This window comes from Eumetopias jubatus, unplaced genomic scaffold (assembly GCF_037043125.1).
Source record: "Eumetopias jubatus isolate StellerSeaLion01/CBP00866 unplaced genomic scaffold, mEumJub1_p1.0 scaffold_78, whole genome shotgun sequence".
NCBI lineage: Eukaryota > Metazoa > Chordata > Mammalia > Carnivora > Otariidae > Eumetopias > Eumetopias jubatus.
The window spans coordinates 659,657-671,316 of NW_028274884.1; positions in this window are offsets into that span (position 1 = coordinate 659,657).

Below are 11,660 nucleotides of genomic sequence, written 5' to 3' on the forward strand. Positions count from 1 at the left end.
GAACTAAAAGCAGAGACTCAAGAGCTGGAGGAGGAAATGGTAAAACAAGAGAATGAAAATAAAAATTATCTAGAAGAGGAAAGTAAAGTGATTATGTTGATAGAAGCAACGTTGGATTTGGCCAAAAGAGAAAAGATATAAAATACAATCAAGGACATGAAGCACAGACTTGAGAAAATAGAGCAAAATGAAAAGAAAATGAACAAACAAAAAGTAAAAAAAAGACTGAATAGAGCATAATGGACATGGATTACAGACAAAAATGACTCAACATATAATTTATGTCCTTGGAGAAGAAAACAGAATAAATCAGTAGAAAAAATATTGAGCATATCATTTAAGAAAATCTTCAGATAAAGCTAAATCTTCACATTGATAGGGCATACTCTGCCCCGGAGGAGGAAGGATTCATGGACATTGTTATATATCCTGATATAGTTACTGGACTTTAAAGAAAAAGAAACAATTCTACAAGCATCAAAGCACACACAGAGAAGGAGGTAAAACCAGATTGTCTTGAGACTTCTATGTGGAAACATTTAAGGATAGAAGACACAGAACACCGTCTAAAGTTCTTAGGGAAAGAAAGTGAGACAAAACTATTTTATGTCCAGCTACATTAGTGTTCAAACAAAAAATACCTGAGAGGTATCTTTTAAAGATGCAAGCACTCAAGGAATATAGTTCTTCCTGAGCCTCTTGAACACATCATGAAGACAAACCTCAGCTGCCTAAAAGAAGAATGGAGAAACAGTGACAAAAGTTTGCAGAAAATGATGAATTCATTTACATATAGATCTAAGGATAAAGCATGGGAATTATGATTACAGAAAAGAACAGAGAGGTGAAAACCAAGACAATGTTAAAACAATAGTATAACTAATAAAATCCAGGTGGTCGAGAAAAAGAGATGATAGTAGTAAAAGAGAGCTTAGTTCCTTATCTTACAGAGACAGGAAGATCAGATATGTTTAAAACTAAAAAAAATCACATAGGAAACTATAAGAATGTTATTGAAGGGAATGAAGGTAAATCCTAGATGAACTAGGAATGACAAGATTGACAATAATAACAATATTGTTATGAAGGAGAAGAAGGCAGTGAAATAGAAGGAGGGAAGGTAGATGAAAATCACAGAACCTGAATTTAAATAAAGTTTATGGTGGGCAGTCAATAGATTCTGTCACTAGTATATATTATAGAAAAACAAAATGAGACCATTGGTCTTCCAAATTTACAATTTTCAAAAAAACACACACAACGAAGCAAAGCAAACACAGAACATAAAATGAAAGGCAAAAAACAATAAAAATATTTGTACAATTTGAAGGCTTAATGTAAGTAACAACTCTAATAAATAAAAAAATATAGCTCTAGGTAATTGTTACAGAAAAATCTCCAAGATACGTGGTTAAGTGCAAAAGCTATTTATAAAAGAAAGTGTATGTAGTCTTTTACTTGTGTTTAAGACAGTATATGTATATACTTTACATTTTTATAGGGTATAAAATTAAGTACCTCTAAACACACATATACACACATATGTGTGTACATATGAATAGACTATCTCTGGAAGGACACACAGGAAACTCTTAACAGGAGTTGCCTCTGGGACAGAAGGCTGGGAACTGGCAGCTAGGGAGGGTTTTTCACTGTCCATGATTCTGTACTTTTTATTTAACTATGGATTTTTTATTACTTTTCTCAACATATATATATAATACTTCAGAAGCTCCACAGGCAACCTGCATCAGGGCTGAGCAGCCCTGGTTTTTCATGTTAAGGCTTCTGACAACCTGATGACTGTTTCATTGTATCTCAGTGGTAAGGATAAAGATGACGATTGCTATCTCCGTTTCACGTGGCGTTGTGGCAGACCAGCAAATGGTCTTACTGATTTACTTGTGTCTGAAATTTCCTGGTTTCAACAGATTATAGTCCACTTAAAAAAAGTAAAACCAAAATCTCAATTATGATGTTATAATATACTAGGGCTTTGGATTCTCTGCTACTGTTTGTATTTCTCTCTCTCTCTTTTTTAAATATTTTATCTATTTATTTGACAGAGAGATACACCGCGAGAGAGGGAACACAAGCAGAGGGAGTGGGAGAGGGAGAAGCAGGCTTCCTGCCGAGCAGGGAGCCCAATGCAGGGCTTGACCCCAGGACCCTGGGATCATGACCTGAGCCGAAGGCAGACGCCTAAGGGCTGAACCACCCAGGCGCCCCTATATTTGTCTCTTAATGTTAGACTGTCTTCATTTAAACTCCCCTGAACTAATAGAATGGCCCCTTAGCTTACGTCCTAGGCTCTGGTCTCTTTCTTTCAATTCCTACTCTTTCCCATTTTTCACCCCACTGGTCCCTTCCACCATGGCTCCCTGTGGGCACTCCATCAAACACGCTCTGCTGTCTGGCTCTGAACACCCAGGGAAACATCGCTCCAGTCTACCTGCCATGCTGTCGAGGTGGACTGTTCACCACATGCATGATGCTTATTTCCATTTTTGTTCCTGTTGCCTCCCCAGTTGGGAATAATACCAAACCCAGACCCACATAGATTCCTTTCTTTCCTGAATCTTACTACACTCACAGTCAATATCTCACAAGTTAGCCTTTACCTGTTTTTCCGTTACCTCATCTGTGATAATTTTTCTACAAGTTTAACCCCTTCAAGGGGAAGACCATGGTGTTCTGTGTTCTAAGGAAATCCCAGAACTGACCATTTCCCACCATTTTCATAGATATGACCTTAATTGACCTGAATTGGAGCTACCATCACTTTTTGCCTGTTTTGCTCCTAACGGGTGTCCTTGCTATACCTCTTGCGCCTCCTATAGTTCATTCTTTACATGGCAGCTGGAGCAATTGCTGGCTTTGAGCATAAATCAGATGGTCTTGCTCTCAGGCTTAAAAGCCCCTGAGGGCTTCCCAGTACACCTGTGGACAAGATTTAAGCTTTAGGTGACTTACAAGCCCCAGGAGGATCTCCAAGCACACTCTCCATAACTCACTCCTCCATTCTCTGGTTTCCTTGATCTTCTCTCTGCATACCAACCTCATTACCTCCTGGGGCCATTGCACTTGTCAGGGAAGCTCTTCCTCTGCGTCCCTGCATGTCTCTCTCCATCACCTCCTCCAAGTCTTTCCTGACACCTGACCCAGTGCAGAGATCCTCTCTAACCCCATCACTTTCTGGGCCTCTTTTCTGCTTTATTTATCTTGGCAACTTTCATCTTCACTGTGGAGGAGAATGGAAAATGTAATCTGGGGTCAAACTGCCCGGGTTTAAATCTTAGCTCCACCACTAAGCTGTGTGACACTGTGTAGGTTCTTCACCTCCCTCTGCCTGCCTCACTTTTCTCAGCTGTAAAATGGGGGTGATATGACACCCAGCCTATGGGAACATCGTGAGAAATGAAAAAGATTTAGAAGGCTGACAGGCAGAAGATGAGAATGACATAGATTTTATTACTTTTATAAAATTGAGGGGCGCCTGGGTGGTTCAGTCAGTTAAGCGTCTGCCTTCTGCTCAGGTCATGATCCCAAGGTCTTAGGATCGAGTACTGCATTGGGCTCCTTGCTCGGCGAGGAACCTGCTTTTCCTTCTGCCTGCCACTCCTTCTGCTTGTGCTCTGTCTGTCTGTCTCTCTCTGTCTTAAATAAAGATAAAATCTTAAAAAAAAAGAAAGAAAAAAATTGGTATTTATTTACTCATTGTTTCCTGGCTCCCCACCTGGGACTGTCACTCTGGTGTTTTAGTTTGCTAGGGCTGTGGTGACAAAGCACCACAGACTGAGCGGCCTTAAGCAACAGTAACTTACTCCTTCAGAGTCCTGGAGGCTAGAAGTGTCAAGATCAAGGTGTTGGCAGGGTTGGTTTCCTCTGAGGCCTCCCTCCTTGGCTTGCAGATGGCTGTCTTCTCCCTGTGTCTTCAGCTGGTCTTCCCTCTGTGCCCGTCTGTGTCCCAATTTCCTCTTGTTATAAGGACACCAGTCACATTGGAGTAGGGCCCACCTCAATGACTTCATTTTAACCTAACTTCCTCTGTGAAGGCCCTATCTCCAAATATTGTCATATCTTGAGGTACTGGGGGTTTGGACTTCAGCATGTTATTTTTGGGGGGGGACAAAATTCAGCTCATAACATCTGCAAGACAAGGTTATGAGCTGGTGAACTCCATATCACAGCAGTTAGAAGTGTGGTTAGCACACTTCAGTGTCTTAATAACTGTCTCTTGAAGTGACGGGAGTGCCTCCTACCCCCTCACTCTTACTACAACCAGTGTATTCAGTTTCTCACTAACTACCTCTTGAAAGCATGACAGCACCTCCTACCCATCCTTGCTTCATCCTGTATCCAAGAAGTACAGAGCAGCTGAGCACTGGGGAGAGGAGGCATTTGAGGAATGTGTGGAATCCTTGAGAAGTACCAAATGGGGGAATACTTTGCACCTTGGTATTCATCCCCCTTCACAGTCCAGAGGCAAGTAGGGGGCCACTAGCCTCACCGAGGAGCTGATATTGGACTCTGGTGACCCAGGGACTGGAAAGGAAAGGGAGGCAGAATTCCCAGAGCTTTTGGTAGCAGGGCTGCAGGAAGGACCTGGTATCTAGCGCAGATCTAACACTAAAGGGGATGGTGGTGTTAAGTAGCTGGAACTGCAGAGAAAATTATGACCTCTCTTCCCACTCTAGTTTAAGCTAAAAATCACGAAAAGCTGAGACAGCATCTGTCAGCTTGGGGGACCCTGCTTTGCTCTGGGCACTAACCTGGTAAATTCTGACTTTGCTGTAGAGACAAGTGATGACCAGGTGTGCCTTGTCACAGAAATGTGAAGAAATTGGGTTTCCTCCTCTTAAATTTGCGCAGTCTGGTAGGCTGACTTAGCTGAGCACATTTTGTTGGTTTTGTGAAAGAGAGAAAGCACATTTTTAAGGTTTTGCCTTAAAAAGGTTAAGTTCCTGAGTCATCCCTCCAGATAGCCCCAGGGTTTAATTGGAAAGAGCTAGGGTGGATGTCGGGACTGGCATATGACATCATGTGTTGCCACAGTAAAAAGAAGCAGAGTTGAGTCAAGGATGAAGGGGTCAGATTTACACAATAACCACAGCTGGGGGATTTTCTAGGACGTAGAACAGAGACTCTTAAAAAGGCAAAAAACATTAGAAAGGGAATTCAAGACAAGTAATTGCAGAGCAATACCCATGAAGAATTTGGCACTTGACAGTAACAGCTGGGAAAAAACCGTTGCGGAAGATGTATCCAGTAAAATTGAGGGGTGGGGTTAAACAGGTTTTGTATTCTTTAAAAATTTTGCTTTATATTGGAGGTGCCTGGGTGGCGCAGTTGGTTGAGTGTCCGACTCTTGGGTCGTGGTCTAGGGGTCATGAGATCCAGCCCTGCGTGGGGCTCTGTGCTCAGGGCGGAGTCTACTTGGGATTCTCTCTGCCTCTCCCTCTGTCCCTCCCGCTATTGTGCGTGTGTGTGTGTGTGTGTGTGTGTGTGTGTGTGTGTGTTCGCACGCACATGAGGGCTCTCTCTCTAATAGATAGTTAAAAAAGTAAATAAAAAATTTTCTTTATTTTGTGTTATTTTATCCATTAATATTTTAGAGGAGTAGCTCCTGATTTGTTAGTTTGTCTTTGTTCAAATTAGTAAGAACAGGAATTAATAATCTTTTAGGTTCAAAGTTTTTGAAATTCAGTGATTGTTAATGCCTGGACTCTGTCCCCGAAAGTAAGTGTAACAGTGACCTCTGATGTTGTGAAGAAATTGAATGGCTCTTTGGCTACATGATATACCCTTAACTGCTTACTTTTGATGGCCACATCGCAGGTTCCAACTTAGATATTTTATAGATCTGGTTTGGAGATCTGGTTTAGACTTGAAGGAAGCCTCATCTATTTTATCATTGAGTCCTTGAGAATTTATTCTTCATGAAGTACATCTTGTGTCAGACATTCATATTTTTAATGTTTTGGACTCTATTTTGCTTTATTCACAGTGTGCTGTTGACATCTAAAATCGATTTTTGTGCATAAGGAAATTGTATTGTTAAAATAGGTTTTTGGGGTGCCTGGGTGGCTCAGTAGGTTAAGCGTCCAACTCTTGTTTTTGGCTCAGGTCATGATCTCAGGGTTGTGGGATCAAGCCTTGCATGAGGCTCCATTTGCTCATTGCAGAGTCTGCTTGTCTCTCTCCCTCTGCTCCTCCCCCTGCCTCCCTTGCTCACACTTTCTGTCAAATAAATAAGTAAATCTTTAAAAAAATAAAATAAAATAGGTTTTCACAGGTACTTAGCTATGTGTGACAAAACACATAATTAGCTGGAATTAAGAGCTAATGAGTTTATAAACCCATTCTGCATAATGGCTCCCCTTCTAGAATATGTTCTGCTGATACATGCATTGCTAGGACTTGTGTAAGAAACAAATTGTTCCATGACTTATAAAAGTCTTACTGCCTTGTATTGTTTCTTTAAGCAATTAAAAAATATGGAACTTGTTATTTTTTTGGCAGGGGAATGGGAGCTTATACAACACTGACAGTTTGGAGGTTGAGCTTAAACTGCCTGAAATGATGGGAGGCCCCAGAGACACTCTCTGAAAATGTGGGCTTGTCACCTAGTGTGTCACTGGCAGCACCGAGACCAGGTTGGAGGGCTGGGGCTGGTGGGACAGCACTCTGTAGCCATGCATCTGCCTGCACCTGACATTTGACAGAGACGTGGGTAAGTGATGTCCAATTCGTTAATAGTTTTTTTTTTTTTTTAATGTCAGGAGTTGAGTGAAATATTTTTTGGCCACTGTTCGATGCATTGCAAAACAACCCAGGGAAGAGAAAGAGATGTAGCCTCCAGAGAAGTAAACAACAACTTACCCAGACATGGGAGCTCTGCTTGTGATGAGGTTTCTTAAAAGAAAAAGACTTGAAAAAAATGACTGGGGCTCAGGTGTGGCAGGGAGTCAGACCCTTTCACTGAGGTCACATGATTAAATTCGAACTGTCACAGGAGAGGTCTCTTCAAAGGTACCTGCTTCCTGTGACATATGCCTTGCCAACGCCCCCTGTCATAATGCAGGTGATGACATTTTACCTCCCTTTAAACAAGAAGGCTCAAGGAGCCCGATTTCCTTGCCTTCACCGCCTAGAACTAGACCCGCAGTGGCTCGTGGATAGAGCCCTAGCCTTAACCCCAAACCTGACTCATACACAGAAAATCTCTATAGGAGTGTTAGAAAAGCTGGAGTTACCATCCTATATAATTTGAATATTTGAATTCGAATATACATTCAGACTGTTGGAGAGTGCGTTCAGTGAGAGAGAACTGTGTTTTCAGTGTGATACTGAAAGGCATACTCTAGTTCACATGAAAACCAGAAATGACCACTGTACAGAAAAGCGTGGAACAGGCAAAGCACAAACATTTTTAGGGAACTGTGGATATTCTTCTTTGACACCCGGGTGCCATCCACATCTATGTCCAGTTCTTGGCCATTTTGTAGGGTGCAAGAAGAGAAGAAGAAAGGCAGAGGCCCAGGGTGGAGGAGGGATGTATCTGACCCTTTCAGAACTCACTTGTTCTACAGATTGAGGATCTCAACTCCTCTGTTGGGAGTCAGAGGTAGAACCAGCAACCCCAGCTTATGGAATTAATCACTCTAGAAATGGGGGGGCAGCTTAGAAGGAATTCGTACACATTATAATATAGAGAATTTGATGCAAATCCCTTTTAAAGGGCTTTAAGAGGCTATGTTCTTGCTGACACACTCATATATGGAAACTCCGGATCTTGCCCCATTCAGTGTCCTTTGTTTTTTATGGTGTGTCTTAGAATTTAGTGGCTGAGTGAAAAACCAAGGGCCTGTGTTGAAGGGAATGATGTTTTTTTATGTTGAGGATAAGTGAATTTTATCAAACTAGGGCGTATTTCAACAATGGATTCTCCCAGTACCTTAGAGATCAATGAATGGATATCCTCCAATCTGATCAAGATCCAGTTCCTCCTCACTGCTGTCTGACGAAGTTAATAGAACTGTACACTGGAAGTGTTAGCTGTGATTTTTCACGATTAAAGAAATGGAAGAAAAAAACAAAACCTGTCATCCTCCCTGCGTGAAAGCCAAATGTCATAACATTCTCCAAAGTGAGAGTCTATTATTTCCCAGTCTTAGAGGGCATATCCTCACAGCCTTTGAGCTTCAGAACAGGGACGTGGGAAGTAAGCTTCTTTCTGTGTTTGGTTGGTATTTCCATGACATGGGAAGGAAGAATTGAACTTCCTATTTTTGCCTTCCCCACCCAGGGTCTTCTCTGCTGGTTTAATTTTACTATGCGGCCGGCTACACTTAGGTAATCTGTTAAGACCTGAAGATGATTTATTAAGAGTAAACTGGAAGACACACACCAGTTTCCAGTTAGTTGCCAATACACACATCAGTAGCAACCCCCCACAAATATAAAACATCACACTCTAACGAGTTCAGCAGATCAGGTATCTTACCCAGACTAGAGATCTCATTTTACAAATGAAGGATGTACATGGAAGCTGAGTGTCTCCAGTGACAGTGCAGGTCTGGAACCCACGGTTTGTGACTACGACAAATCAAGTGGTTTTTCTTTACCACTACAGCATAACCTGATTTGTGTCTTTAACTCAGTTGTCTGTTTTCCAAATCATGTGTCAATCTGGCTAGGCTACAGTGCCCAGTTATTCACTCAAATGCTAATTGAAGTATTGTTGTGGAAGTATTTTGTAGATGTGATTAAAGTCTATAATCAGTTGATTTTCTTCTAGATAACCTGGGTGGGCCTGACTGAATCAGGTAAAGGACCCTAAAGTTAGGGCTGAGACTTCTCTGAGAAAAAAAATTCCACCTGCGGACAGAGCTTCAGCCCATGCTGGAGAATTCGTCTCCCCTTCTTGACAGCCTGCCCTGTGGATTGCTGACATGCCTTGCTGGCCCCTCAATCATGGAAGCCAACTGCTTGCCATAAGTATCTTCATATATACCTTTTATTGGTTCTGCTTCTCTGGTTGAATCTTGACTTGATACCCAAGGGAGAAATTGTAATTAATAAGTGGATCGGAAATCAGGTCATATCCTGAGGTTTCCATACATGGATGGAAAGAGAAGGTAAGGCTTTGTGTGGCCTCGTGGAACCAGGAGACTGATCTTTCAAATAACTTTTGTGCAGCTCTTGTTGAAGGAGCAGAGCTGATCTTAGCTGGATATTGAGACCAGGGGGGCATTCTGATGTAATCGGTGACTGGACGTTGGCTCACTGCCCAGCAGCCACTGGATGGAAGAGGGAGGATGAGCAAATGAAGTGTAGATCAGCAACACGGTATAGAAAGGAGTTGAGTGGTCAACTGGGGACTCCTGGACAAATAGAGCACCAACAGGTTCACCTGCTGTCAGGCCGTGGTCAAGGTGGGAGGTCCCAGGATGAGTGGAGACAACTAATGGCTGCCAGAAGGAGAATGGAGGGTGGAGAATAGGCAGCCAGGCTTCGTGTGTGGACATTTAGGAATAAACAATGAAGAATACTGGATGTTTTCAATGGAAAACTCTGCATTATTTAGAGCACACTCTTCTAGTTTTCCTGCTTAGCTGTTTATTGCCATGGAGCTATTTTTATAATTTGTAAATTGTAGAGAACCGATGGCAATGCAATCATAATTACCAATGCAAAAGAATTCTTGTGCATCGACCCGCAAATAAATTCTGTCCGCAGAGGTTTAATCGATCTGCCTCCCCACAGAAAAACCATTTCAACATTCCTGTACTCCGTATAAATTTGTGGTTCTTTGACTTCTTTGAACCTGTTGTGACATCTATACAGTTTCCTTTTTTAATGAATGAGTTCAATAAAATCTTTGGCACATGTTCATTTTGTTTGTACAAGAGTCATAATTTTACCTTTTTTTTTTTTTAAATGATCCTTTAACAACACCTGAGGTGTCTTGGGTACACACAGGGAAGAAAGGTACAGGCTGCATTGTCTTCAGATCAAAGGGACAAGAATCTGCCCTGTGAGGGCAGCTGAGGGGTCACCAGGCCCCTGGAAGCCCCAGGCTGCATGCTTGCAGCAGGGCCTACATGAATAAAAGTAAACTCTTTTCTTTTTCTTTTTTAATTTGGGTAACAAACAGATCCCTTTTCTTGCCCTTTGAGATCGATTTCAGAGATACTTTTATAGTTTTTTGAAAAAGAGTTAAATGCACTCTCTTCCTCTTATATTTCTACACACATTTGTTTATGCATGTGTGTTTATATCTTACTTGCTTCCAAAAACTACATTTGAAGTGAATCAAACAGTAAAAGGAGAGAGAATAATAGATTGAGGAGCAGGCCAGACCTTACCTTGCAAAGAGCAATGTCACTTACGTAGAGCCACACAGCAGATGGCGAAAAACCATATGATAAAAATAACATAAGGCTGCATGGTAAATATATTACAACAACAAGAAGGCAGCTAATGAAACCGAGGAGCAGAGAGGAAAGCCGGGGGAAGGGGATCATTCAAGGTCACCGGCTCTGAGATATTAGCAGTACCTTGCACTTTGGATTTATGCGTCAGTAGTCTCCAAAGAGCAAAGGGAGGGGGTCACTTCCATTATCACTTGACCTTCCTGTAGCGGATAGGTGGGGCAGGAAAGTGCAGGCTTGGGACAACAGACACTGTTAATTCTCCTGTAGATGGAAACACTGGGGCAGCGGTGGGGACTGTTCCTTCCCTAGGAAGGACCTCATTGCCCAGCAGGAGAAAGAAGATGGAAGCCCAAGTCTCCCACCCATCTGATGTCCTGGCCAAGTTGTCTCTAGCGCCACGGTGATGGTAGGGGTGACAGTGTCAGGGGTCAGTGAGCACTTTGTAAACAATGCAATACATGAGCACATTCTACCTTTTCTTAATCTACATGCCTATGTAGAGAAAGAAATCTGCAAGTTTGGGAGTGAGTAATATGGGATCTGTGATTAGAGATTTATGCTGTCCAGAACATAATTCTAAATAATTTCCCTAAAGGTCTTTTTGAGGAAAATATCACAGAATTAAATTGAATGTGTGTGCTGTGTTAGAAATAGCCTTCACGAAGTAAATTACACATTTTATCAAGAAAAGCATTTGGAAAAGTGAGATAGAATACTGACTCTCTTACTTTCTAGGGACTGCTGTTAAGAGAAGGTCCAGACTGAAGCTGAGCTCCAGACAAAGGAAGAACATCTGTCTGGGACCTGTGGGGGCAATATAGAACTCATACAGTCCAAGACCTGCCTGAGCAGAATGACAGTGGGCTCCCACAATGGGCAGAGACTGATGGGGAGGAAAGAGGAGCTGGCAGTTTTCAAATAAAACAAAAATGTTCTTGAGAATTCACAGTACAGAAAATTTTTGGAAGTTGTTTATGGGGGTGACCATTTTAAAACATGGTTCTCAAGCTGTGTGTTTGATGTCTCTCTCATAGTTTAGGGGAGGGAAAATGGAAGTAGGGAATGATGATGGGGTGCACTTTGCATGTGGTACCAGAAATTCACAGTGGCCCTAAAATGGGTAGGGGTGAGGGGAGACAAGGTTTTGTGGGTCCTTGAGCAGAGCTCTAGGCGGTGAATTATTTCTTGCGATTGTCATACCAGCCTATGAGTCAATCATCT